The sequence below is a fragment of the Haliaeetus albicilla genome, chromosome 26, assembly GCF_947461875.1.
Source record: "Haliaeetus albicilla chromosome 26, bHalAlb1.1, whole genome shotgun sequence".
Classification (NCBI taxonomy): domain Eukaryota; kingdom Metazoa; phylum Chordata; class Aves; order Accipitriformes; family Accipitridae; genus Haliaeetus; species Haliaeetus albicilla.
This window is the reverse complement of record NC_091508.1, coordinates 23,039,680-23,062,889: the sequence shown is the minus strand read 5'-3', so window position 1 is coordinate 23,062,889 and position 23,210 is coordinate 23,039,680. Positions and strand designations below refer to the sequence as shown.

The 23,210-nt window shown below is 42.0% G+C and overlaps 1 protein-coding gene across 7 annotated transcripts in view; it reads right to left on the bottom strand.

The window, feature by feature from the left end:
• The window catches only part of RALGPS1 (Ral GEF with PH domain and SH3 binding motif 1), a 133,597-nt gene extending 114,784 nt beyond the window's left edge, over positions 1–18,813 (bottom strand). For 4 of the 7 annotated variants that reach the window (XM_069771483.1, XM_069771486.1, XM_069771485.1 and 1 more), the window contains exons 1-2: positions 18,602–18,812; positions 9,891–10,011 (exon numbers count right to left, since the gene is read on the bottom strand). The gene's annotated coding sequence lies outside the window, so the exon portion shown is untranslated. Of the gene's footprint in view, positions 1–9,886; positions 10,012–18,601 lie in introns of all 7 variants that reach the window. The other 3 variants (XM_069771488.1, XM_069771487.1, XM_069771484.1) reach the window with 2 other exon arrangements.
• Positions 18,814–23,210: the final 4,397 nt, after the last annotated feature.

The window sequence follows — 23,210 nt, the reverse complement described above, 5'->3', positions numbered from 1 at the left end:
AACACCACCATCAAAACTGAGCACAAAAGTAATTCCTACAGCCATTATTTTACCAGCATTTGTCAAGTTTTCTCATCTATGGCACAGAAGGAACATTCTCTGAAAGCAGAAATGCAAATTTTACATTGCTATTAGTAATATGCATGTAATCCAGTTACAAAGACCATAAATTCATTCTCATTACTAGTTATCCAACTCACAAGAAACTCACTAAAAGACTCTTAAGCACAGATACCACCCCTGGCCAAGGAAGTCCCTGTGCCCTAATTTCTGAATGCTAGCAGAGCAATCTGGGGAAGTTACTAACTGTTCACACTGCTCTCACCAAATATGAGAATAACCATGTAAGCAACTACTGATGACTATTGTTCTTACTGATTTTCTTGTTGGAGGAAAAAATACTGAGCTAGACAGGCTTTTGATCAGACGTGGTATGGCCATTCTGGGCTCCAAAAGTTAACTGTCTTAGCTGATTTCCAACCCCATTTATTGCTACTTTTGTTAATTCATTACAGTTTTCCTAGTATCACTGAGTTATGAACTGACAGCTGCAGCATCCTTTTAAGAAAACATACTTCGGTACTCTACCAAAAAATATCTGATCTTTCTTAAGCTTAAATTAGCTGCACAACTGGTTCAGTGAAGACATTTAAAGATCACTAGAGCCCTGTCAGACCACTAATAAACTTGGCTGGAACCAAGGAAAGTTACCAGTTGGGTTTCCTTTTTTTAAAAAAATAAATTTAGAATAGAATAGTTCCAGTTGGAAGGGACCTACAATGATCATCTAGCCCAACTGCCTGGCCACTTCAGGGATGCCCAGAAGTTAAAGCATGGTATTAAGAGCATTGTCCAAACGCCTCTTAAACACTGACAGGCATGGGGCATCAACCACTTCTCTAGGAAGGCTGTTCCAGTGTTTGACCACCCTCTCAGTAAAGAAATGTTTCCTAGTATCTAGCCTGAACCTCCCCTGACTCAACGTTGAGCCATTCCCACATGTCCTGTCCCTGGATCCCTGGGAAAAGAGCTCAGCATCTCCCTCTCCACATCCTCTCCTCAGAAAGCTGGGAAGAGCAATGAGGTCACCCCTCAGTCTCCTTTCCTCCAAACTAGACAAACCCAAAGTCCTCAGCCCTGCTCAGAGGACATGCCTTCCAGAATTTGGTATCAAACATCACAATGGTTAGCTGTCATTGACCAAGATAAGGGAATGAAGAATAGTGAAAGAATCCTGCTTCCTACCTACAGCAAGATCAACAATATACTTATTCCACTTCATTGGCAATTGAACCTAAGGACACATTTACAATAGACCATATAGAGCTCCATATTCAATTCTGAATTGTTTTTCATCATTGCACTCATTTTCCTCTTTCTTCATTCCAAAACTATTCCTCCAGCTGTTCACCATTAGAATGTTTCTTTCCTTGATGAACCACAAACAAAGTCATATTCAGATGCTGTGGGCGTAGAGTACAAACGATAAAATGTTAGCACAGCAGAGTTAACGTACTGGAAGAGGAAAATGGGACTGTATTATGAAAACAGGATGAAACAATAACGTGGTTATACTTGTGTCCCCGTGCTTGCATTCAGCCACTGATGTGAAACTTTTATCACCATCTACATCACATCCAGCTTCAGCCCAGAGACTGATAAAGGGGTGGAAAAAAGTCCCATCTTTTTGTGGTAATGCAAATAAAGAGAAAAAGGCAATTAGCATCAAGGTATCTAAACCCATGCATTGCTTGTTCTCCATATCTAGATATTTACATACCTTTTTTCCCCTCACTAAGTATCTGTTGTTTAGTATCATCATTTTAATATTAAAAACAGAAAAAAAGAAGTAAATTTTCAAAATCCTTCTGAGTCTGAGCAATTTACAACTGTTTTGTCATTGCAGTGACAGAGCAAGCCAGTCTGGAAGGATTTCTAGAGAAGTTCTTTAAGTCTTTCAAAGAAGCAACTACTGAGTGCCACGTGGATACTTGCTAACCTAGAGAAAAGTTAATGCAAACCTCAGAAGCACTGAGCAACACTGGTGTAAAACCATTTTATTCCTGACAGCATCCCATCCCAAAAGTTTAGTTACATTCCAATGCTACATTGTATCTTCACTTTCCTGAGTGCCCCTGTCCAGTCACCTATCACCTCTCAAACCCCATTTCTCATCCCCTCACTTATGATTTCTGCACGTCTCCTATAGTAAAGGCAGAAATGATCCATGTGAACACCACTTCCTTCAGAAAACAGCAATCTTTTGTATGACAATCCGAGCCCTTTCACAATATACACAATCCATGCACAAATGCACGTATGAGACTGGACAGTTGTCTAAATAGTCACAATGCTTTATATGAAAAAGCTCTTTTCATTTCCAAAGTCCTTTTGAAATAATTCAACATTACATCTTGGTGGCTATTTAGTACAACATGAAAAATCTGAAAGTATTCAAAAGCCCAGATTTAAATAATAATTGCTACTAACAGTTTAGTAAGAAAAAAAAAAGCAATTACACTATATAAGATTAAAAAGCCATTACATTTATATCACTAACCATCCTCCTAAGTGAGAACTGTCTTGTGTATTTTCAGTATCCATTTCACCAGATAAGTCCCTAATATATTTCATTATGCTTTAGGCAACAGTACCACCTATAGATAAAATATGCCATGAACAATTTAGTAGTTTGATGCACTTCTTTTCTGAGAAACTTCTTACTATAGTTAATGAATAATAATGAAAATATAATGGAAATAATATTTATAATTTAGTATATAAATCCCTATATTGGGCTGTGACAAGATCCAACAACGATATACCTTTTGAAGGGAAATGGCACTCCAGAGTTCAGTGCAGCAGTTTTTACCAATCACTGTTATACTACCAGCACAAATACAGAAGTTGAGCAGAACTAGCAAAGTAAGCGTGTCCCAGGTTTAGGATCACTAGACCTGTCAATCTTCAATAGATTGAAATAGGATTTTAACCAAAACCACTATAAACATTATTAAGGGGCTGTGGATTAAACTACGTGTTAACCCCACTGATTTAGCTGACCACAAACTGAAATCATTGAAGCAAGTATTCTTCAACAACATGCATCATTCCTGAGCAAACAGGCTGAAAAACCCGATTCTTTTAGCACCTCCCAATAGCTGCCCATGAATCAAGTCTAACTCACAGAAAAGCAGATTCAAGTTGATTTCTCCCACTGAAATTGTCTCAGCTCTCCTACTTCCACCCCTCTAGTGCATGTAAACTCAAATGAGTTCTATCACAAGGGCAGAAGCAGCTGCTATGATGAGTTTAAGAAACAACTTCAGAATCCAGGTCCCAAATTCTTTGGGTTTTATGAATACACAACTGATTTGATTTATACCGAACAGCAGGTTAAAAACAAGATCTGAAGCTCAGGTCATGCTTTTATGATACACTCCACTTGACTAGTCACATGTTACACTAGACTGCCACAGATTCCTTTGTCATAGCCAGGTTGCTTACAACAGTACTAAACCTGGATGTTCAAAATAACTTAACTTACTGTCATAGGGCAACCTGGATACAAAAAAATCTGTGGCAATCACTGCACCAAAAAGGTAAGCTGACATTCTACAAGTTGAATAAAATAAGGTCTTACTATTTTTCAAAATTATAATGAATGCAAAGTCTCAGTCTTATAGTTTAAGAGCTGTATGCACAATCTCATAATGAAAAGGCTCTTCATAATGCTCCTAAGCTGTCAAAATTTATTTCAAAATTATTAAATATTGCACAGGATCCTCAGCTGCTAAAACAATGGAAGAGCAGGAGGCTGACAATGCAGGTTTGAATGTGCAATGCTATTTTCATCTTGATTATGCCCCTTATCTTTACTATATCCACTGATAATTGAGTTAACTCTATGACCATTTATTATACTTGCAAGTTAACTATTAAGTGTTCTCTTCTTCTCCCTCCATTCTGCTATCTCTATCATCATTTACAGCATCAAGTAGTAATGAAATGATCAACACTACTTGTATAAGCAAAAGAAACATAATAAAGTGACAACCTACTAAGTAAACATAATAGAAAGATCTCGGTCTAGATACCTAAACAAATTAAGACAAGAAATAGAGTGCAGGTTTCTAATAATTAGAAACCATTTGAAGAACTCTGCATCATAGACTGTAGAATTTTACTCATGTCTGGAAATCTTTACATCAAGGTTGAATTTATGTATTTATTTAAATAAAAATTTCTAGTCAAACATTGCATTCTGATTTAAATTTCTCAGCAAAACTAGTTGAAGTTTCATATTTAGTACCAGTCTCAAGATTAGAAGACACCCTGCCTGTCACATGAAACATCACTGACATATTTTGAAATAGTATATAAACAATATATTATAGAGAGGAACTAGCAAGGACTAGTGTTTGCAATATTTGCCACAAAAGCATGACAGCTTTTGTGGCTTCTGAGTGTTCCATTAACAAAAAGCTGGTTTTGTATTCAAATGTTAGAAGTCAGCAGGAATATGTCACATTCTACCATAAACGGGGAAGGAAAAAAAAAGTTGCATTTCTTAAATGAAGAATAATGACTATAAGCTACTCCAAAAAAAGAAATCTAGTAGCCTTTGCTACTTTGCAATTGGAATCTCTCATTCTGTGTCAACTGTAAAAACCTGTAGACTCTCCTCTCCAAATCTTATTTAATCAAGTTTTAGAACACGTCAAAGTTTTCAATGTACCAGTAGGTGGCAGCAACTCATAAGTTATTACAGGCCTGCTTTCAAAACGCCTCCAATCTTCTGTTTTAACATGTAATCATAACTCAGAAAAGAATAGGTACTCATCTTTGATAGATTAACAAATGAAGATGGAAAAAAGTGCTTTCTAGGTTTTAGGTTTTTTATTCTGAGAACCTACTGAACAGCATCCCTTAGAAAAATAATGGAAATAAATACAGAGAAAAGTGTCACAACTTGGCTAATGTGAAGTCATTCATTCAGAAGCCGATGCTAGATTGCACTGTACTGCCCTAAGTCCTGAAGAACAGAATTTACTCAGGGCTAGACAATAATTTATCCCTCACAGTTTCCATCATTCCAAACTACTTTCATACTTGTATTAATTTTGCCAAATCATTTTGGCTGAAAAAGCAAGTATTTTGGCAGAGATTTGCAAAGTGTAGGAAGCAGCGATTTCCATTACTACTTTGCCTGTGATTTAACCTGTACTCCAATGATCAAGATGCTCATGTAGGACTGTGATAAATATTCCCTCTTTAGCATGAAGAGTTATGCACCACAACTATTGCCTCACCTGCAGAAAGTTAGTTTAGAAAGCCTGCAATCTCTCTCAGACTCTGCAATACACACAATCTTAATAAACTATCTTTTCAGAGAACCACTGAGGCTGGAAGGGTCCTCTTGAGATTATATAGTCCAATGTCTCTGCTCAAACAGGGCAGGTTGCCCAGGGCCATGTCCAGTAAGGTTTTGATTATCTCCATGGATGATGCAACTTCTCTGCTCAACCCATTCCAGTATGTGATCATTCTCACAGTAAATAAGTGTTTTCTTGTGTTTAGGTGGAATGCCATGTGTTTTCCCGTACTCTATTCTATTTTAATATGTGCCCATTGCCTCTTCCATTCACTGGGCACCACTGAAGATTCTGGCTCCATCCCCTTTACATCCTCTCATTGGGTATTTCAATATATATTGTATTGGTGACATCACCCCTGAGCCTTCTCTTTTCCAGGCTATACATCCTCAGCTCTCTCAGCCTCTCCTCCTATGACAGATGCTGCAGTTCTTTAATCATCTTTGTGGCTTTTTGTTGGACTCACTCCAGTAAGTCCATAACTTTCTTGAACTAGGGAGCCCAGAACTGGACACAACACTCCAGATACGGTCTCACCAGTACTGAGTAAAGAGGGTGGATCACATCCTACAACGTGCTAGCCATGCTCTTCCTAGTGCAGTCCAGCATGTTTTCCCACAGTATCACAGCAGCCAACCAATAACCAGATGCAGGTCCCTTTATTTTATGGCAAAACCATCTTTAAGAAGAATTTGGATTATTTTCCTCCCTTTCCCAAAAACTTCTGCTGAAGGATGGGGGGGGGAGGGAGGGCGGGGACGACAAGACAAAAGCGAAGAGTGCCTTAATGGAAGACAAATGGATGAAATAAATTCCCTTTTCCTCCCCTTCCCATTTTTTCATTGAACTAATGCTGAGCACTGTGGTGGAGGTTGATTTACAATAGTCCTAGGAGCCTTCATCACTGACCAAGGAACAAGAGTCTTTCCATGAGGCACAGTACAACAACAAACAAAACAAGAAGTAATACAGTGCTATCTGGAAATGGGCCAATAGCATAAAACAAGAAACAGACAGACTTACAGACTACAAGAAAATAAGAGAACAGAAGAGGATTACAGTGCAACACGAGCACTTCTGAGTTCTGAAAAAATACTGCAGCTTTATTTCTTAGGAATAACAGGGAGCAATAAATTGGGAAAGTGAAGCAAAAGCCTTGATGACTATTCATTTAAGCAAACAAAATAATGGTTGCTATCCAGAACGAACCAGTTCTTCAGGTCTGAATCCTTTAGGTAGGTAACTAGAAAATTGCTGAGTGATGGACTTCTGAGCACTTGATGAAGCCTATCCTGAACATCCTTGACAAAGGGAACAGTTCAGTTACAGGAACACTCGCTCTCTTTGGACGGGGGAAAGGCAAGGAGGAGTGAGCAGAATTGGTACACTTGCTGCACAGGGAAGATTAGATGACTCAGAGAATTTAACTGTTACAAGTCCCAGTGTAAATCTAAACAAAGATCACAAATGATGTACAAACTGAAGCACAGAGATGTTTATTATTTTGAGTATTTAAGTACAATAAAGACTTTACACAGTGTAAATGTCTACTTATTTCAGTTAACATATTCAAGAAGCCAACTGTAAATCTGAGGCTCCTGCAACAGAGAACTTAGGAAAAAAGATAGGCATACAGGAGCAGCTCAGCCATCATTACTGGTTGCAGGGCTTACAGTCATTGCAAGAGTGGGTTCTGCTTCCAAGAAGGTGTAATAGACAGTCTGTACCCAAAAAAAGCTGACAGAGACACTAAAGTCTAGTAAAACAAAGGATCAATGATGGTGTTTCTTGGCTGCAAGTTGACAGGAATGAATCAAACATTCCTGTATTTGTCTTTAAACATGAGGACCTAGGAAGGAACCACCTACTGAAGAGACAGAGATGACAGAACGAGGAAGGAAAACCCAAACTACACAACAGAAACTGCAAAACACTTACCCAAGTAGGTATGTAACAAGAGTTATTTGTATATATACTTATGCACAAGAGGATCCGAAGTCAGGAAAATAAGCCAGGGATACGTACAGATGGGGATTAAGAAACACACATGAGAAGGGAAAGAATTTATATAGAAAACTCAAGGTTTGTAGAAATCTGCCAAAAACAGATGGTGAAGGTCAGAAAAATCAGCAAGAAAATTACTTATGTGAGAATATGACCATGTAGAAAAAGCAGAGAAAGTGACAGCATACCAATGAAGAAAAAAAGATGAATCGGTTTCCCTCTGCTATAGAACAAGGAGTTGTCTAATGACAGGATGGCCAGAAACTAAGAAAAGGATATTAGCCTCAGCAGAAAAGAGTCAGGGAGGTTGCATGGACTGAACACCAAGGTTCAAATGCACTAGAAGTTTAGAATTTTTACAAAACCTATCTGGAATTTTCAGTCCAAACAAAAAGAAACAAGTCAGTGATGCTGCTCAAGACCCATCTCAAAAATGGTACTAGGAGTAAAAAGTTGACAGGGAAATGGTGGGGGCGAAGCCCTGACTAGTGAAAAAAACCCTACAAACTTACATAGTGGAAGCTAGAAAATAAAAAGAAAGTAAGAATAGTCCAAAGCCAACCTGACATGACGTCTGCAATAGATATTAAATACAAAGATTAAATAGTTATTTTGTTGTGTAAATAACTGCATGCTGTGGGAATGGTTCAGAGATGAAGAATGAGCAATACACAGCCCAGAATTCTCTAAGTCTAAAAAAAAAGAAAAAAGAAGTAGAAATCACCACATCCAATATAGTAAACTCAGCAGTGAATGCTTTAAACAGTATATGTACTAGAGCTGGTAATCTAGTAGCTAAGTAATTTCCCAACACCCTAGACTAGTAATTCGGTCTGCTTCATTTTACTAATTGATTTCCAAATACTCCTAGATGACAGAGAAACTATTTTAGCAGAACATTTAGATTCCATACGCTGGAATCCCTTTAGTTCGCTGAATGCAATATGGCTGGCCATTTACAAGCCACATAGATACATACACTGTCCAGAGAATATGTATCAAGTTGAGAAAAGCTCCAGCCTCTCCAAATTGGCTTGCAGGTACACAAGCAGGTATGCAGTACTAGCAGCTTTTCAGGGCAGTAGCAGTTATGGGGGGGGGGGGGAAGCTATCTCCCCAGAGCTATGAAGATGTGTGTTTATAGAAGGGCACATATATTGGCACAACAGAGCCATGTCTTGGACCCTGCTGAGGTTAAAAGAAAGTATCATATCTTAAGCTTTGAGATAAAGAAATCCTTTAACACCTTTATGGTCATATTGTCAAGTTTGAAAGCAAGATTAAGGCATCAGCTATCGATGTGCTAAACTGAAAGCTAATCCAATGTAGATATAATATAGAAATGCACATTCCAAAATTTTAAAGTACTCAGTGCAAGAATCTGAATGCTTTATGCGTACAGGTCTCAGAGCTGATTATTCAGTTAGCTAAGACACTTCTCAAGAACATCAGACTACCAGTTTCAATTGTCTCAGGCTTCCTCTAAACTTTGACAGTAAATCTAGCATAGAGAACTACCCCGTGCATCTCAGAAGACTGGTTTAAAATGAATTGGCCTGGAAGCAGTCCTCATTCCAACAGATGATTGTGTGAAGACATCTTCACTGTAATACACACATCAATTCAAGAAGGCTATCAGACCAGACTTTCCAATCTAGCCTCCCACTGACACTTTTTAGAAGTAACATCCTTGAACTGCTGGCCTTACTTTCCTGGAACAGGGCAAGAACACTATATTGCTATTTCAGTGGCCACTTCTTTCCCGTAATGCAGTTGGGGAGTTTTGCTGTGATGCATTACATTACTTTATCTTAATTTAGACTACATGCAGTTGATATTCTGCAGGAGTTGCCCTTAGAAAAGCAGCTCGTAGAGGCTGCCTGTTGGCACCTGGAAAAAAAAAAATAAATCAACTTTTGTAACCATGTAAACATAGTTACCCTATGTTAACTGACAATGACTTCATGTAAATGAAACATGAACACAAACTCCATCCTAGCAAATTCTAAGAAACTGAAAGATTACTACATAAAATGAGGAAAAAAGGGAGAAAGCACTTTTGCATAATGTTGAAGGGAACAAAGTGAAAAATATATCTAGGTTAACAACAGTAACTACAAAAGCAATACTTGTCCTTAACAAAGAACAAATAATAAATAATAAAAAACCCACAAGTTAAAAACCCAATACCATCTTGATCCATATCAAGACAGAGCTGCAGCTCTCTCTCCAGCAGTCCTCCCTCAAAGGCCATTACCCTTCAAACAAGTCTGCTGACTTGCATAGGATAGAAGGACAAGATACGTATTCAGGAGAATTAAACTTTAGGGGAATCTCAATAAAACAGTCACAGAAAAAGGAATTATTATCTGCTGTCTTACAGTATAATACTAACACGACTCTAGGTTCTCTAAACAGAGGAGAACTGACAGACTCTTCTTTAATCTCTGGTATCAAACATAAGTGGAAACAGGAAAATACTTACTACTTTAATTACAGTTGCGTACTTACAGTGGAATAAGGTAGTTCTGCACTCACTCAACCCATTTTGCTGCACACTTCCATCAGTCCATTGTTGGGTCTAGCTCTCGCTATTCAGCAGGTTTCTCTCTTGTTTAAAAGCATGACATTCCTGTAAATTAACAGGAAACAGGGTTATGGTGACATTTATTATATAACTCAGTTCTTCTCAAGCTGTGCATTCCTCACCTGAAACATGCACTCCGGTATTTTTGTTCTTAGCTCTCCCTCCCAGCTTTGATGGCTAGTTCCCCATTCTAGTTTCATTGGTATGTGACAAATTCCCAAACTCAAAAGAACTAAAAAGCATACATCACAAAGGGAAGAGCAACATATTAGGAATTTCATAACTAAATATTCTCCAAATATGTACCTGTAACTCTTCCTCACTCTGTCAGTCAACATAGAGCCCAAGCTGATATGGGTTTGCTTACTGGTTTTAATCACTTCTTTCAAGGTGCTTTATGAATGGTAAATGCTATTCATTCTCACTTTGTTTTCCTCAAGACTTAACTAAACAAAGCAGAATGGACACAAAACCAAATACAACCATTCTTCTTTCTCTGTATCATCAAATTAAGCCACAGCTCTTCCACCAAACTTGATCAGCAACAAACCTGAGAAAATACTGCGTAGGGAACTTGCTTGGTGATATTTAGACATAGCCCTTCCCTTTTCTCCTCTTCTGCCTTATACCAACTTTTGTAATAGCTAATGTTTAAGAAAATTATACACCAAATGAGAAGAAAATCATCTCAAAGATGGATACCTTCACGTGGAAACTGACATGACAATCCCATTAAAGCCCATGTTGCTTTGACAAAGTTAAAAATCACTGCAGATCATGTGGTGTTACTACTGTGCCTGTACTGCAGTCTCCATTCTCCTTCTATTGTTAAGGAACTTCCACTTAGAAAAATGTGTATCTTCTAGTCTTTAAATACATGTAATTCCTACAGGCATCAAAGACAGACATCTTTTGGTGGAAAAGTAGTATTCTCTTCCTACATGCAAAACTCATCCAAACTCTGAGTATACATACAGCAGGCACTCCCTGCATGAGCAAAAGATCCTCATTCATAAAAGAATCAATGTGACAAGTTATGAATGAGTTAGCATCCACTTACATATTTCAATGAAAATTAGAGACATAATGTATGTTCACATCCCATGTCAGCTTTGTTAAATCAGATTTGTTCCCTGGCAATTAAGTTTTTGTTTTGTGTGTGTGTCTGCATGTGCCCTGTTCCATCTACTTCTTTCACTCTTAATGGCTTTGAAAACTGACTTTCCAAGTAAAAGTATGATACATCTGAAAAAATTGCCTTTCCAAACTCTGCACTGGCAGTCTCCAGTGTATCTGAATTTTTCAATTAGGCAGCATTAATTCTTCCTGTTTCTCCACCTCCCCTATGCCGTTAATAGTCAAAGGTCATTTGATATTGCAGACATCAATTAGGCAGACAGAAAGAACTTATCAGGAACAGATACACATGCCACCTGATGTCAGCAAACAGAAGTCCATGAAAACATTAACAGGGAAGAAAACAGACTCTTGTTGGGAAAAATTCATCAATATTTGGAATCCTGCATTAAAGAAGACCTCTGCACCTCACCATGGATTAACTGAAAAACTTTAAAAGAGACTATCATTCATTCAAGTGGAATCATGTGTTTCATACAACAAACTCAGTAAAAAATAATTTTATTTTTTTTTTACAATAATCTGGTTACCCACGATAGTTGTTGAAAAGCTTTGAGCCAAGGTATTTAGGACTACATATATGAAGGAATGACATGAATCAGAAAAAAACCTATAAAAATTAGATAGTCCCAAACCACGTCTTAGGTACCTGTAAGATAGTGCAAAAAGCCTTATGTTTTGTATTACTTGCTAAAGGAAGTATTAAAGCTTCTGTTAACCTTCTATCTTCCTCAATTTCTTTGGTGCAACATGTTCCATAACAGCGTACCTAAATGTTTATTTTGGAGAAATTTCTGCAAAATAGGAAATTGCTTTCAGATCCAAACATGAGAAAATACACGTCTTTTTTTTTTTTTACATACTTAAACTAGTTTACTTCTTTAGTTAAAAATTCTTGTACTTACTTAAGAGGTGTGATACTTCTGAATATCTATTTCTGATTGCTTATGAAATCAACAGATGTAGTCATAAAAGAAAACCACTGAAAGCAGCATAATTTAACTATGTTATTTAAGCAGTCTTTTTTCCTTTGGTAAAGGATCAGCTATGCTTTGCTAGAACACAAAAGTGGAGTCTACATTCGCATACCAGTTGCGGATATTTTCATTCAATATTTGAAACCTGAAAACACTAATTGGTATTAAAAAAAAAAACAAACCCTAAACCTTTCCACTATTCATTTACTATCACTTGAAGATAGCATTTTATAAGATAAACCTGAAGATATTAAACTAATATTAAACAAAGCATTAGTCTGTTGAAATAAGAGAATTATCTGGAAAGCCATCCTAATGTAGTTTCAGAAAACAAATCTGGATTGAAGACTGTATCTAGCATATTACTCAGGAAATAGAATATATATGACATAAAGGCCAGCTGAAAATTAGGCTTTCATTGACAAAAAATAAGAAAGACAGCTCAGATGCAAGAGGAGAGGCTGAGAGAACTGGGTTTGTTAATCTCAAGATGACTATGCTAAGGACTGATCTTGTTGCTGGCTTTAATGGCCTAATGTAAACTTACAAAGATGGAACCAGATTTTTCTCCAAGGCAAGCCATGAAAAGACAACAGGCAACAGAGGCAAGTCACAGGAAGGTAAACCCCAATCATACATCAGGAAAAAAACATTCACAAAGAAAATGCCTAGGCATTGGAACAAGTTGCCCAGAGAGGTTATGGAATCTCAAAATGCAAAACTCAGGATGATGCTGAGCAACCTGCTCTAAACTGGCCCTCATGATTTGCAATCATGATTTGCAGTTCAAGGACTTTCTAAGTCACAGATAAAAATCTTCGCACCTAATAGTCCCTCTAGACTTCCCTCTTACGAATTTATCCAGTTGCTTTGCAAATATACAAAGTTTTTTGCAAATCTTGGAGCATCTACAACATTAAAATTCCGCAGCCTGTGAGAAAATGAATGTTTTTGTGAAAAATATCTGCTCCCAAAGCTAGCTTTATTGTTAGTCTTATTTTATGCCCTCTGGTTCTCACATTAAAGATGATAAGAAAAAACCCCAATCTTTCCTGTTCACCTTCGCAATTCATGGAATCATCGAATGGTTTGGGTTGGAACGGACCTTAAAGATCACCTAGTCCCAACCCCCCGCTGCCACAGGCAGGGACACCTTCCACTAGACCACGTTGCTCAGACTGACTGGCCTGTAGTTCCCCATGTCTTCCTTTTCTCCCTTTTTAAAAATGGGCGTTACGTTTCCCCTTTCCGAGTCAGTGGGAACTTCCCTGGACTGCCACGACTTCTCAAATATGATGGATAGTGGCTTAGCCACTTCACCCACCGGTTCCCTCAGGACCCACAGATGCATCTCATCAGGTCCCATGGGCTTGTGCACCTTCAGGTTCCTTAGATGGTCTCGAACCTGATCTCCGCCTACAGCAGGTGATTCTTCATTCTCACAGTCCCTGCCTTTGCCTTCTGCATCTTGGGCGGTGTGGCTGGAGCACTGGCCAGTGAAGACTGAAGCAAAAAAGTCACCGAGTACCTCAGCCTTCTCCATGTCCCAGGTAACCAGGTCTCCCATTTCCTTCCAGAGAGGGCCCACATTTTCCCTAGTCTTCCTTTTATCACTGACATATCTATAGGAGCTGTTCTTGTTGCCCTTGATGTCCCTGGCCAGATTCAATTCTATCAGGGCTTGGGCTTTCCTAACCTGATCCCTGGCTGCTCAGACAATTTGTATTGCACCCAGGCTACCTGCCCTCGCTTCCACCCTCTGTAGGCTTCGTTTTTGCATTTGAGTTTGTCCAGGAGCTCCTTGTTCATCCATGCAGGCCTCCTGGCGTTTTTGCCTGACTTCCTCTTTGTTGGGATGCATGGAAGATGTGACCCTTGAATATTAACCAGCTTTCTTGGGCTCCTCTTCCCTCCAGGGCTTTAGCCCATGGTATTCTACCAAGCAGATCCCTGAAGAGGCCAAAGTCTGCTCTCCTTAACTCCAGGCCAGCAAGCTTGCTGTGTAACCTCCTCGCTGCCCTAAGGATCTTGAGCTCCACCACTTCATGGTCACTGCAGCCAAGGCTGCCCTTGAGCTTCACATTCCCCACCAGCCCCTCTTTGTTGGCAAGAACAAGGTCCAGCACAGCACCTCTCCTTGTTGGCTCCCCTATCACTTGGAGAAGGAAGTGGTCATCAACACATGCCAGGAACCTCCTGGATTGCTTATGCTGTGCTGTGTTGTCCCTCCAACAGGTATCGGGGTAGCTGAAGTCCCCCACGAGGACCAGGGCTTGTGAACGTGAGGCTGCTCCTATCTCTCTACAGAGGGCCTCATGCAGTTGGTCTTCCTGGTCAGGTGGCCTGTAGGAGCCCCCCACTATAAAGTCACCTGTCCCTGTCCCTGCCCTCCCCTTAATCGTGCCCCACAGGCTCTTGGTCAGATCCTCATCCATCCCCAGGTAGAGCTCCATGCACTCCAGCTGATCACTGACATAGACGATGACAACCCCTCCTCGTCTCCACTGCCTGCCCCTCCTCAAGAACCTGTCTCCTTCCATTCCAACACTCCAGTCACGACGTTAGAAGGATACCATACCCTCTCTCAGACACCTCTTGTAGGGTGAGGGCTCCTCCTAGTCAAGTTACAGTTTATTCCTTGTAAGTCAAGCACATCCTTCACTTCGGTCCCCTTGCCCCGCTCTGTAGCTTCTCTAATTTTCCTCACACCCTTCTGAGGATGGGGATAGAACACCACACACTATTCAAGACATACACTCACTGTATACTTGTTCTTTGGTCTCCTCATATAAATCCCTACCGCTAATACTTTTCTGATCACTTTGATGTTCTCGTAGATCTCTCTCTTGCCTGTCTTGAAGAGGCTGACTGCAGCAAACATCTCTTGTATTCAAGACCCTCCTTGATCCTGCATTTAATCAATTAGGCTGATCTTGCTCATTAAGTCTCTCATCACAAATTCTTAAAACATTTTTACTGCTAATTTTGGGGCACTCAGAACTTTTACCTTCCTTTTAAAAGGAGAATATCAAAATCGTGCATTGCAGTCCAGTATCATTTTCACAAAACACTTCAGAACTTAAAATCTTCTTCCTAATTCTGTTCACTACTTCCTTGTTCATTTATTTATAGAATTAATCCTTTTTTCCTGTAACACTGCACTGAGAGTTCCTGTTGCGTTGCTTACCTATTTTGACTGCCTGCATCATTTGCGGCACATCTGCTCCTCAAAACACATTCCCTTGTACCTCAAGCGAAGCCTACAGTACATCTTCTTCAACATAAAAGTTTGTTTGACCTTAACACAAACTCTATTCAAATTCATAGCATGCCCAGCGGTCTACTTCACCCTGTCCAGACTGGCTGTCTTAACTATTCTTTTTTTTTTTTTTTTTTTTTTAAGAAGTTATGTTATTTACAAATGTTAACCACGGCATTCACAAATTTATTGCCAGATCACTGATGAAGTTGTGGACTCACTGTCAGACCTAGTGCAATTCCCTCTATATTCTTATAAAAAATGGTTCTTTCATAAGCAGCTAGTACCAGTACAGCTGACAAACAGTAAGCCATCCGCTTATTGCGTTTGGTTACTAAAAGGATAATACATTGTTATTTTCTAAACCTGAGTATCACACAGTATTAGAGTGCTTGATTGAGTAAGCATATTTATAGTTTTTACCTAGTTACCTTGGTCAATTCAACCTACAAGTGCACACAAGAACAAAGTTAGGTTTAGTTAGCAAGACAAATTTCTCACAGAACTCTGTTGCCTAACTACCCCAATATTTCTGTTCTTCAACATACTATAAAATAAAGCCCATCTTATTTTCCCCTATTATTTTGTTCACTACAGATAACCAAGGTAACATTAAGGAATAAGCTTAATGGAGCACTTGCCTTTTGTTAGCTCAACACGAGAACTCTCAGTCTTCAAAATCAGGATTGGCAGGCCAGAGATCTCAACTTCTATCTAGCAATTTAAGAAGAAATCCGGTTCTCAGACTTTTAAACTGTTTCTCCTCAGGAGATACTGTCTGACATTTATTACTGGAAAACATCTCATAGTTCTTGTCTGATACAACATCCTGTTTCTTACCAGAAGAAAAAAAAAATCTGCATTATACAGACATTAATGATTTTCCCCAATTTGCCTAGCAATACACAAACATATTGCTAGGCTTCCTCCCTGCTTCCCCCAGAATAGGTACCAATTTTTTCCTTGCTGTCCTGCGTTCTAGTAAGCACAACTGGCTCCAAAATCTTTGGTTACTTTTTTATCTGTGGTACTTCAAAAATTCCAATTTATACAATAGCTATCTAGGTCCCCTACTCCCATTTTTATCTATTCATTTTTGCTTCTAAACACCTCCATTTTGAAACTAAGTCAGTTTGAGCTGCTGATGAAAAGAGTTACTCTTCTCAAGTGTCATAGGAATGGAACGCATGATTTTTAAATGGGATGATCTCTGTGTTGACCACTGCGCCCCCGCCCCCTTTCCACGTGGGGTATTAGCCCACGTATGATGAAAAATGGGAGAAAAAATTTGCAGAATAAAAGTTTTAGACAGAGAAATGTTGTTGCAGATTGAAGTTTAATTTTAAAAAAACGTAAGTTTTTGGCAGTTAGGAAAGATGAGCTTTTGCTGTCAATACAACTTATTACTTTAACCAAAGAGACTGAAAAGCTATAAGCAAGCAGAATTCAATTTCACCATTGTTAGTCCAGAAAACACTGAATGGGATAGAAGATACAGCAAGTATGGTCACTTAAAGATTTTTATTTTTTTTTTAAAGAATAAGTTGCTCAGTCTCATAGTCTGACAAAAGCTGTGCTTCCTATGTAAGTCTGCTTTAAAGATATTTTACATTTGTATACACAATAAATTAAAATACCTTTCATTTTATAGGGTGCTCATTAGTAATGCTTTTAAATATACTATCATATCCACATGTAAAGTTTGATTACAAAATGTGCTGAGAGCCTGGAAATAAAGTTTACATGGAACAAAAAGTAAAGCTCGTAACTACTGCCCATATTGATTTCTAGCTGTCACCCCTTTACTAAAATAAGGTGAACAAACAGAAAAATGAATAAAATAACTTTGTTAAAGTAAGAGTTTTCCAATTATTTTTTTTTTCAAACTGGTGCTACGCCACGCAGGACAGACAACATACGGAAAATGAACAAGGGCACATAGTTCCGTCCTTGTTACGCACTCTTCCTGTCCTTCTCGCACATGAGGAATAACTACTAAGCACAGCGTGATCTTTCAACACAAAAACAAACCTGACTTTAAAAGCATCTGTTGGACATAAAAGGCACGGATTGCTACATTCAACTATAAGGTCGTTAAGGAAAGGAGTGTCTTTCCACCACATTGTAAGAGGGGGACCAACCCAGATTTAATTTTTTTTCCAATGATAAATACGGCAAGAGACTACCCACGCTCCATTGTCTTGGGTTCACAACAACAGACTGCAGACCAAAGGCACGCTGCGGTTCTACAGCTGCGAATTTCAACAACAGTTCCCTCTCCGCCACGTGCCAAAAACCTTAGGCGTGCTGAAGCCAGATCAAGCATCATTTGAACCGAAGCTCCCTAACAGCACCTGCACCCCACCGCCCACATGACACGCAAACAGGTTTCTCCCCCTTCATCCCAGAAGCCCAGCGGAGGACGCGGCCAAGCCCGGTCGGTTTCGCCCGGCCCCCCCCCCGCCAAGGGCCGCTGGCGCTGCCCGGCGCGCGCCGCCACCCCACTCCCTCGCGCCCGCCGCGCCCCCCCGCTCCTTGTGTAAAGGGGCGGCCGCTCCCGCGTCCCAGGCGCGCGGCGCTCGCGGCGGGCCAGCCCCGCCCCTCCCCGCTCCAGCGGCGCCCGCGGGCAAGCGCGCGGCGGCGGCACGAGCGCCGGCGGGGCGGCGAAGGGGGGGGGCTCACGGCCCAGAGCGGGAACGTCACGCGGCTGCCCGCGCACGGCCGGCAGGGCGACGGGCCGAGAGGCCGTTCACCGAGGGGCTGCCGGCCCGGCCCGGTCGCGCCCCGCCGCCGCAAGGCCGCGCGGCGCGGGCAGCCGCCGCCGCCGCCGGCCCCCGGCCAGAGCCAGGTGGGGCCCGAGCCCCGGAACGGCGCCCACGGGGCGGGGCCTCGCGCCGCAGGACGCGGCGGGGCCCTCCCCTCCCCCCCGCCCGCGCACCTGCCCGCGCGCCGCGCCAGAGGCCGCGCCGGGCCCGCGCGCCACCGCCGCCGGCGGAGACGGGCTGCGCCCCGCGCCGCGCTCGCCGCCCCCCCCCCCGCAAGGCCGGGAGCCGTGGGCTTCCCACAAGCGGCGCGCCCCCGGAGGGTGGGCTCCCGGCCGGGCCCGTCGCCGCAGAGCTCCGCCCGCGGCACACGCCCGAAGCGGGGACGGCGTGGGGGGGAGGGGGGCTGCGGCGGCTGGGCCCGCAGCCCGGCGGGGCGGGGCGGGAGCGGCCGGGTCCCACCTATCCTCCAGGCACAGCAGGGCTCGTCCACGTCTCACCTGTCCGGGGACGGCTACGCCCAGCGTCGCCCGCGAGCCCTCTCGGCGCGGGGACCCCGCCGGCACCGGGGCGCGGGGGGGGGGGGGGGGCGAGCACCTTCAGCGCCGCAGAGCCGGCCGCCCACCCGCCGGACCGAGCCCCCCGCCCGCCGCAGCCGCCGAGGACGCAGGCCCAGGCCGGCCGAGGGCGGGGGGGGGGATCGACGGGAGGGGACGGGGCGCGCCGGACTGACGGACCCGCCGGCCAACCGCTGCCTCGCACGGGAGCGCTCGCCAATCGGCGCGGGGCGGGGCGGGGCAGGAGCGTGTGAGCGCGCAGGCACTGCGCAGGAGCCGCCGTCCGCAGGTGCGCTGCGCCGTCCTTGGGCTTGGGGCGGCCGCGGGCCGGGAGGGGCGGCTCGGCTCGGCCCGGCCCGGCCCGGCCCTGCCGGCGGCTCCCTAGGACCAGCCGGGCCGCGGGGCCAGGGCGCCGGCGCGGCCCCCCAGCAGGACGGGCCCCCGGGGAGGCCAGCGCCGTCCCCGCGGAGCAGCGTGCCCGTGCTCCCTCCCGTCCTCGGGCCTGCCGGCGGGCGGCAGGTCCAGCTGCTCCCCGAGGAGACGCGGCGCAGTCTATGCGCGGAGGCGAAAAATCGGCTGTCTCTTACCCGCCTGCCACCTGCTGCCGCATGGCCTGTAACTCGTCCTGCCCAGTCGGCGAAGAACGCCCCAAAACCCCCAAACCAAACCCGGGGTGGGCTGCCGTGCAAGCGATGGTGCTGGAGTCACCTACGGTGACAGCGACGTGTTCTTCCAAGGCAATCAAGTAGGGCCTCGCCAGCTTCTTGAAGATACTTGGAAGTGAGAACATTTCTGCCAAACTATGTATGGGTCAATTTGCCACATTTGCTAAATGCTTTAATGCTTTTAGACATGGTACAGTGACCTTCAGCCCTTGAAGCTACATAGCAAAAGGAACGCAGGTCTTTCTCTGAATTACAGTTTCTCTAAAAGCAATATTCGGCAGGTAGGCGGTCTGCAAGCATCCCTGTAGGGAAAACATTTGCTCTCTGGTCTGGTAGCTACATGCAGGACTGCTTTCCAGTCCACCAGACTCAAGTTTTGTACATGGAAGAACAAAAGCCTAGTGAGGTTACTCAGGAAGTTTTGAGAGACTGCACAATGTCCACAATACATTTAGAAGTTATCTTTCCAGTCTCCTAGTTACTAAAGGTCTTCAATGACTATCAAGTCCAAAGCAGTTTGAACATCTTCAGACATCCCAATTAAACATGTATGAGCTTTCTTTCCAAAGCAGAAAGATTCAGTTTGAGAATAAACTATAAAAATAACTTAGGTTTGGGATCTGCTTGTGAATACTGATGCTCACAACTCCCAATATCCACATCACAGCCAAATGCACTATATGGAAAGGTATTTTCCCTACGTTCCCCCCCACCCTCCAATGGCCGAAGAATTAAAATTAATTTCATATGAATCTCCAGCCATTTCATAGGCATAGACTGTTCTTTACTAGTTCATCCTATTGGTATTGCTAAGCTACGCGCACTTTCCTCTAAAACTTCTAGCATCAGCTCCCACTAGAGCAAGAGTACAGGACTCTCTGGCAAAATATTTTCCACTCTGTCCTCTGTCACTGTGCCAGGACATTAAAACATTCCAGTTCATGGGCTACAGTCCTCTCTAAAAAAAAAACAAAACAAAAAAACAAAACCCCCAAAACCCCAGCTACTGGTATTTCTACAAGGATTCAGAAGAAACAATCTGAAAGCTAGTTACTTCTTATCATAATAATTACGAGAATCTAAGTCAGAGTTTCCAAACTGGTGCTTCAAGTACTGCAAAGTGATAATGTCCACTGCCTAAATAGGTCTTGTGCATTACAGCAGGACACTCTCTGAAATCCAGGATATAAACACTGCCCTGCTAAGAACTGAATTACTCAGCAGCTGCTCCTGTTGAGGCTATCTTAATAAACAAAGATGGGAAGCTTCTTTTTTAGTTCCTGTTTCAGGTTTCTGCTATGTACAGCACCTTAAATTATCCCTGCGTAACTTATATTTTAAAAAATTGGCCAGCACCCTCTGGTGGAAAAAAACGCATAGAAAAGATTTAGTGTTGTACTGTACTGAGTTATTTGAAAAGGTTGGCAAAATGCATAGCCAAATAATGTCACTTTAGACAATGCCATTAGCCATATAATCTCCCAAAATTTTAATGAAATGTTTCTGTCTATAGTTCAACTGACATTTGATTGAATATTCAATTTAAATTTTTCCTAAATCCATGCACAATACAATTGTAATATGCTTTTTCATATAGTTAATGAAATGAAGCATCCATGGGATCAGGCTCCATTTTTCCTGCATGATTATTGCTGAAAGAAAATAAATTCTATGATATGTCATGTTCTTTGGCCATTCTAGCTTCCCTTCAAGCTGTTTTCAAGAAGTTTGCATTATGAAAAGCTAAACAATGTGGAGTGTGTCTGCATGTACACAAAGATCCATTTAACAGAACTGTTTCTTTTTAACCTAAACCAGGTTTTTTCCATTTCTTAACATAACTTCTTCACAAAATCTTTGTCTTCTATCTCCCGCTTTGCTAAAAGTGGTGATTATAACACCTTTTTAACAAGTACTCAATCTCAGAGCCTGTTTTTCCCTTGATGATGAATTCAGATGTGCCAGCAAAGATGAGAAAAGTTGAGGTATTTCAGAGCATTCATAGAATCATAGAATCAGAATGGTTTGGGTTGGAAGAGACCTTGAAAGATCTAGTCCAACCCACCCAGCCATGGGCAGGGACATCTTTCACTAGACCAGGTTGCTCAAAGCCCCATCCAACCTGGCCTTGAACACTTCCAGGATGGGGCATCCACAACCTCTCTGGGCAACCTGTTCCAGTGTTTTGACACCCTCATCATAAAAACCTTCTTCCTTATGTCCAATCTGAATCTACCCTCTTTCATTTTAAAACCGATGCCCCTTGTTCTGTCACTACAGGCCCTGCTAAAAAAGCCTTTCTCCATCTTTCTGATAAGACCCCTTTAAGTACTGAAATGCTGCTATAAGGTCTCCCTGGAGCTCTTCTCTTCTCCAGGCTGAACAACCCCAACTCTCTCAGCCTGTCCTCACAAGAGAGGTGTTCCAGCCCTCTCACCATTTTCAAGTCCCTCCTCTGGACCCGCTCCAGCAGGTCCATGTCTTTCCTGTGCTGAGGACCGCAGAGCTGGATGCAGTAGTGCAGGTGGGGTCTCACCAGAGTGGAGCGGAGGGGCAGAATCCCCTCCCTTGACCTGCTGGCCACGCTGCTCTTGCTGCAGCCCAGGATGCGGTTGGCTTTCTGGGCTGTGAGTGCACATTGCCGGCTGATGTCCAGCTTTTCATCCCCCAGTACTCCCAAGTCCTTCTCTGCAGGGCTGCTCTCAATCCCTTCATACCCCAGCCTGTATTGATACTGGGGATTATAAATTATTATAAAGAGCATTAATAATAGCATTATAAATAGCAAACCATCAAAATGCATCAAAGATACACAGGCAGTGGGCAAATAAGTACAAATTGACACTGAAATTATCAGTAATTAAATTCAGAATTAATATTCCATTCAGAGTAACAGAACCTTGCATCTTAAAGGGTTTTGAGAGAACCTCTGTCAAAATTTCTACTTGCTTTTTAATTCTACTATCCTCTGATATTTATCCCATCCCCACATAATGCTCTCTATGGGAATGGCCACATCTTTCCTTCTCCTGACTCTGCTACATAAATGGTAATTTCCAGCAAAGGAGATACATAGCAGTGCTGAGCAACATCCTGTAAATCCTTGTATTACAAGAATATCTGTACGTAATAGCTAGTAGATTTAGAATGGTGGATACCCATAAAACAAAACACAAGTCCCTGCTTATAATATTTATTCTACTGAAATTACAGACATGGTTTAGGGAAGCAAGTTATACTATGTACAAAAGTAGGAAAAATGAAACAAATGAAAGTACTTCTGATAAGCAGTTCAGGCTTAGTGTTATCTTGGATCAAGAAGTTCTGTGTGTTATTTAAAAGGATGAACTATTAAGTAGTTTCAATAACCAAACTTTTTGGTGTGTGCATTTGTCTGTCAGCATTGCTTGAAACTGATTTAGAGAAAACCTTTTTCAGGTTTTACCAAATTAATGCTTTGGAAATAAGTTACTTCAGTTTACGCAATACAATTCTTTTATTGGATATCTCTGCTGAAATAGCCTGAAGTATTTTCCAAGTTATTAGGGACAAACTCTAAACAAGCAGATAAGTTGAAGTTTAACCACACATACTGTACTATGGCACTGTAATTATTGCCATGGATCGCAACTTTAAACAAATATGAACTACCCAAGGTCAATGGTGTATTCCTAGATAGAACTAGATGAAGTTAGAATCCAATGCAACAAAAATGCAGCTTAAGGTTAGCGAGAAAAAAGGGAGTTAAAGAAAAATCTGAATAATTTCTGAGTGTTAAATGCAAAAAATATCAGAATTATTCTAATAGTCTAGAGAAGAGACATTTTTTAGATCTTAAAGTAATATGATACACGCCACCACAATTCCTCTTATTTCCACATCTTCAT